We start from the raw sequence: 6,000 nt of genomic DNA, 5'->3' as shown, positions 1-6,000 counted from the left end.
ATCACTCAGGGAAGAGCGTAATTTGGGAAGATTGTTTCAGGTGTTATCATCCTTTAGCTCTTCTCTTGGCAAAACTGTTCACAGCAGACAAAACAGAGCTTGCATATTAGAGCTGGTTATTAGGTGTCACATCTGACCCTGTGCAGGCCAGTCCCACAAAAGGTTCTTCCCAGTGACCCTGGCTGGACAGTGATTCAGTGCCACGTCACATGTGCACCCAAACACAAGCCTTAATTGTGCTGACTCTGCAGTCTGTGGCACAATACCATTTCAAAAGCCCTCATTCCTCCATTTTTGTTGGATTTATTCCTGGTTAAACTTCTGCTTCTCCTTTTATCTCCTCATTATTTTTTATCTTTTTTTTTTATGAGGACAATGGATGTCATTTTGTATTACCATTACAATTTCTCTCAAAAAGGCAGAAATGTCTTTTCTTCTTTATACTGCGGGAAACCAGCATAGCTATACAGGCCCAGAGCCAAAATAATCATATGCTGATAAATAGAGAACAAAACTCCAATCTGGATTTTTCCCTAAGTGGGAAAGGTTCCAGCAAACAAGGGTAGGCAACGAACGTGTAAAGAATTATAAATGGGAAGTTCTAGCAAACTGTTCAGTAAGGTGGCATAATGTTAAATACATAAGATATTAACATAAATTTTCTTTGGAAGTTATATGCCAGTGCCAATGATTTTTAATATGAATGTAGTAAGATATGAATTTATTAGAAATTTAAAACATTTTATAACTTTTAAACCAATATGTTGTGAAATAAGTTTTCTCTTTAAGAATGTTCTGTTTAAGAATTGGTTTTCTGTTTAAGAATTATTTTTGTGAAATGAAAAAACCAAGGTTTCTGCATAAGCAGGGGTAACACAGAAAGAAGCTCTAACAGCTGGAGTCCTTTGACTTTACAGATGAGGGCAAGTCAATGTAGTTCAGCATCAATCAAAACCTGTCTCCAAATTCAGGCTTAGGCCCGATACCCACAGAACATATGTCCACCTACACATTAAGCACAGTGCAATTACTGATGGGCAAACTGCAAACTTTATAACAACTTGGCTCCCACATTTCTAATATGTTCAATATTGCACAATAACATCACCCATGAGATGTAGTCTCTACATGCACAGGGGGATTTGAGAGATACCAACACAGGTACCAGAGCAGGGGGAGCTCATTACTGGGAAGTCATTTTTGAGGTATATAATGTAGTTTTTTCATAGACAAAAACACAAGAACTGCTGAACCTATTGAATTGAATCTCCATTTCTTGATGATCAAGGGTGAAGGAATGACTTTGTGGAAGATATTTGCTAACTAAGCACATTTTGCTGACTGTATACAGAAATGAGTGGGTGAAATTCTGGGGGTTTTCTTGTCTTGTTCTATTGTGGTGTGGGCTTGGATTTTTTTTTCCCCACTTTTTAATGCAGGTGTTAGATGAGATGATCTAATGGTCCCTTCTGGCCCTAAGGCAAAGCGCAGCCTCCACTTGACAATATTCATGGAGCTTTCTAAACCCTTTTTACCAGGCCTTTGGGGAAGGAGGTTTCTAATAGGGAAGAATTTTATAGAGCAGAAAAGTGTTTGCCAGCAGAAATATTTGCTGTTGGCAGTTGATTGTTTTGGGGAGGAGGAAAGGTTTGCCAGGGTTTCCATTTGAAATGTCTTTTAAATCTTCATTAAAGGTGCCTGTGGTAATGCTCAGGCATGTCTTTGTATATTTTTCCCTAGAAAAAATAAATAGCTTTTTTTTCAAGACAGAGAAACAAGAGTTTACATATTATATCATGGCAAAGGTAAATTCAGTCTCACAGTTGTGTGTCTCAGGGGAAAAAATAGGGAATATGACTAACATCTGTCTCATGTCACCTTTCTCAGAAACAATGCTTTCCAGCTTTATAAATTCATCCATCTCTGCAGAAAACTGTCAGAGATTTAGAGAAGGAGGGCTGAACTTTGGTTAGCTCTGGTTCACCTAAGAGCACTGTGAGTTGCTCACTTTTGAAAAACAATGGCCACTTTTAAAAAGCAGGCCTAGAAACATTTATAAGAGTAGCACAAGGTAACAATGTGCTTTGTAACCATGGGTAAGTGATCAAACAAACAACTTGCCAACAACCAAGGTGTCAGACAGGTCATTGCACAGGTTATGCACAGCAGGCAGCCGCTCCGTGTCTGCAAACTGGGATAAGTTCAGGCGGTTTGTGGGCAGGAACACTGACAAAATGCAAGTTTTTTGCACTGTTTATCCATCCATAACTTAGAAATGGTAATAACTGCTGGGAAAACACTCTGCCTTGGACCTGCTGCCGTCAGGAGGACCCTGGGAGCAGAGGCCAGCACCAGGAGCCCATGCTGTGCTGCACAATCTGTCACTGAACTGCCTGAATAGTGCCCACGACAACCTTTTGTCCCCACCACAACAGTGACAACTGGCCCTGCAGCTCATGGGTGCTGCAGGGTGGGGTGTCCTGCGAGGGGACAGATGTCATTAAGGAGAGATGTACAGCAGGCACCGTGGCTTGTGGGGCACACAATGCCCGCAACATCCAAAGGCCATATGTAGTGATCTCATTAGTTCCTTGATTGCCTCCTGCACAGGCTGTTGGAAATGTTTAAAAGTGCAAGTTCAAAAGGGAAAGTGATGTATCATGTTTGGATTTTCTCCTTCAGTCATGCAAAACAAACAGAGAACCTGCTGTGTTTGGAAGCCAGAATTTTTAGAGACTAAGGCATATCTTAATTGTGTCTCTGTTATGTGGCTTTGCTTCACACTGAATTTCACTGCTGTCTGCCACAGTCAGAGAGTCCAAAGAGGTATTGAAGATATGTAAAGTCCTTTGGGCATTTTCAACCTGAAATATTTATCTGCTTGGTTCTGTTTCTGTCCCAGGAGTTATTTATCTTCTGTTAGGAATTTAAGGGAGCCATCTGCAGAATTTCTGGGATGTTCATCTTTAGCTATGGCTGTGAAGAAAAACACATGAAGTGGGTAATGTTTTACTCTGTTCTTTTCAGTTTTATTTCTCTGTTCTCAGTTTAAAATCAGTATTATAGGCAGACTCATGTTCACCACCTAAGTCTGGTGTGTTTGCCTACAGCCTGCTTTGACAACATTGGGAAAATTTTGCTGTTGGTGCCCAGCAGCACATTGCACTATCCTCACTCCCTGTTTTCATCATTGGGAAGTTCCCTTCTAGTCCCCTCTTTATGCTATTTAACTATGATTTCCCAGCTTTCTCAGAAGAGCATGTTTCTGCCTGAACTGGCAGCCCTTTTACAGCAAACATGATGTGGAGAAAGTTTTCTGGGCAAGATTTTTAACAGAGGCTACGACTTCGTTTTCAGAAGGATTTATTCAATTGCAATTGACAACTTTGAAAAAACTGTAGACCCTTTAACTTTTAAACCTAACACAAAGAGATGCTGTTATATTTCTTACATACAGTTGAGTATGTTTAAACTGATGCAAAGGCATCTTGGATGCTTTGGCAAACAAAGGCATCAGTAAAGATTTTTCTCATCTTACCTTCCCATATAATTTACAAACTCTCTAGTGAAATGCAAACTCTCTAGTAAAAAGTGTCATTAGATATTATTATAGACAATAATTAGTAGGAATTGCATTCTGTAAGGGTTCTTCTGTTTATCTTTCACTCTCCTGTTCTCTCTGATTTTTTTACTATGGGGTGTAAAAATTAGTCTTGATTTTGGATTCCCAACTCAACTGTTAATTTAACTGCTAATTCCCATGTCGGCTTTTTCCTGAGCTTGGCTGTTGTCATAGTTCTGAGTTCAGAGTCATTGTGGTCCCTATTGCCTCACATCTAAAATCAATCAGCATAGCCCTTAATTACTCTATTTGTTCTCCACGGACTGTCTTTCCAGAAGGGATCATTAATCCCTTCACCCACATTACAGTGCATTGCATTCCCTCTGTCTCCAATTGAGAATGCCTGTGTAGAGTGAATTTGGGATTGGAACAGGAAAATGGTGTGGTATTAGTGAAATATGGCAAATAGTTCTCTGCCTGAGGTATTAGCTCATCCTGTAAATATTTTACATGACTCTGAACTGTGTTTGCAGGCTACACTGGACTGGCTTTGAAAACCCTCACTGTTCTGGAGTACTCCTAAAAGGTTTGTGTCTGCTGACTGAATGCAGTGGAGTGTCCAAATCCTGAGGGCAAGTCCACCCTTGTGTCTCCCAAGTGGTGGTGGCTGAGGTTGGAGTCATGGTCCTTTTGTGCATATTAGATTTCTGGTAAGATATCCCAGGGCAGCACATTAAAATTGGCTTCAATATTAGTAATTTCCTGGCTGCTCTTTCCCTTTAAGGAAGACCCTATCTATGCCTGTGACATAAGAATAAGTACTTTAATGTAAATATTTTCCAAGTGGAATTAGTCATTATTAACACAGTTCTGAAGGCAAATAAAAACACTGTGTGTCAGCAAAAACATTATTATTAAGGAAATCAGATTCAAACCACATCATGATTCATAGAGCACCTGACTGGGTTTTTTTCTTTTTGCTTCTTCTTTTTTCCTCTTCACTAAATATGAAAATATCTTATGGGGCATCAGGTTTTTCAGAAAGCTTGTGCTGGTGTCTGCTAAACTGGAAGAAGGAAGGAAGATGCCGTGGGTAACAAGGATCTGGTGAAATTTTGTGAAGCAAGGAAGTAGTAGTGGTGATGAAGAAATGAAGTAGTAGTGGTGATGGAGAAATGTAGTTAAATTATGTTTAAGTAAATTCTGAATTTCCCTCATAGTTCCCCCTCAGTTTTTCACACTGTACTGAGAAACATTCTTGCAGGGACAATTAGAGTTTTGGTGCAGGTCTGAACTTCACTGCCAGAGGGATAGAGAAGGACTCCTCTTAAGTTGCTGTTGCTCTAAACTGACTGCAAAGAGTACTTCTGATTTTTAATTTTTTTTTCTTCTTTAAGAATATTTAAATGGAATCACATCAATTTGGTAATAGATTTTTACACTGTTTGTAATCATCTCTTGGAAAAAGAGAGGATGAAAGATATATAATTAATGGCAAATAATTGAGCTTATAATATTTTAAGTAACTAAATTTTAGTGGGTTTAGCTGGTTTTTTTTTCTTTCATTTTTCATCAAATAAGTCTGCTATGCTCTGTACCTTCCTTTCTCAGGTCTCTTAAATCACATCTGAACCTCTTTTATGAGGCCTAAGGGAAAGTCAAAGGTTATGTTCCTTACTTTCTTTTGTAAATACGTTACAGTCCATTTCATCTAGAATCTGGCTCTTTTCACAGCTGGTTGTTGACTCAGTTGTAAAGGCTCTGCTCTGATTTAAATCACTTAATAACCTGTCTTTTTTGATTTTTTTTTTCAAATATGAAGAACACTAATATTAATGTAGTTGAAGATTCAAAAGAGTATACCCTGGAATTCTAAAAGTGTGTTATATTTCCTTTGTAGATCTGGTATGTGCAAAATTAAAAAAAAAATAGTCTTCATCCTAACCCACATTTTAAAAAAAAGACTGCATATTCAGTTTTAAGTAATACTCAGAGCAAATAATTCACTGCTTAGTTTATATAAAAAAATCCACCAAGTTTTACCAGATTCTTTTCCAACTGAAATGAAGCAAGAGGACAGGAATGCATATTAAGATGAATGACACTTATTTCAGAGGAATGGATGATTGATGCACTTTTCATTGTCCAAAACTCATGTTCTAATCTCTGGGAAGTGGTTTTATTCTCTTTGCTCCCTCAGACCTAATCAGTAAATCAGCTATCAGAACTTATGTTGAGACGCATAAATTTATCATCCTGATTTTGGTGCAAATTTCATTATTTGAGGAAGTCAGGAGTTTTGTCCTTTTCTGCCTTTTATTAAAAATAATAATTTCCACAGATTTCACAGGCTCTGTGAATATGAATACAAGAATTTTGTTTACAGAACTGTGTTACAACATTGAAAGTCATTGAAATAATTGAAAATCATTGAAATC

The sequence above is a fragment of the Camarhynchus parvulus genome, chromosome 7, assembly GCF_901933205.1.
Source record: "Camarhynchus parvulus chromosome 7, STF_HiC, whole genome shotgun sequence".
Taxonomy (NCBI): Eukaryota; Metazoa; Chordata; class Aves; order Passeriformes; family Thraupidae; genus Camarhynchus; species Camarhynchus parvulus.
The sequence above is the reverse complement of the archived record's forward strand: the minus strand, read 5'-3'. Positions refer to the sequence as shown.